This window comes from Vulpes vulpes, chromosome 6 (genome assembly GCF_048418805.1).
Source record: "Vulpes vulpes isolate BD-2025 chromosome 6, VulVul3, whole genome shotgun sequence".
In the NCBI taxonomy this organism is placed as follows: Eukaryota; Metazoa; Chordata; class Mammalia; order Carnivora; family Canidae; genus Vulpes; species Vulpes vulpes.
Window position 1 is genome coordinate 101,826,778 of NC_132785.1, and position 294 is coordinate 101,827,071.

Genomic DNA, 294 nt, shown 5'->3' on the forward strand with positions numbered 1-294 from the left:
GTTTTCTTTCTTACTCTCAGAAAATTATTTTTTTTGAGAATTATTTTTTCTTCAATTAGGAAAGAATAACCACGCCTCTTAACTCACTGGCATATTCAGGAGCACCCCAAAATTCAACAATCATCCCAGTAAACTTATCAGTAAAACACATACTATGAAGGGGGAAAAGGGGAAACTATCCACATCCTTTATGTCTACAGAGAAAGCTCTTTTTAGGAGACAGTCATGTGCCAATCTGAGCATAAGAACATGACTGATATTCTTAGCATAATTTTTTTTAAAAAAACGAACAAC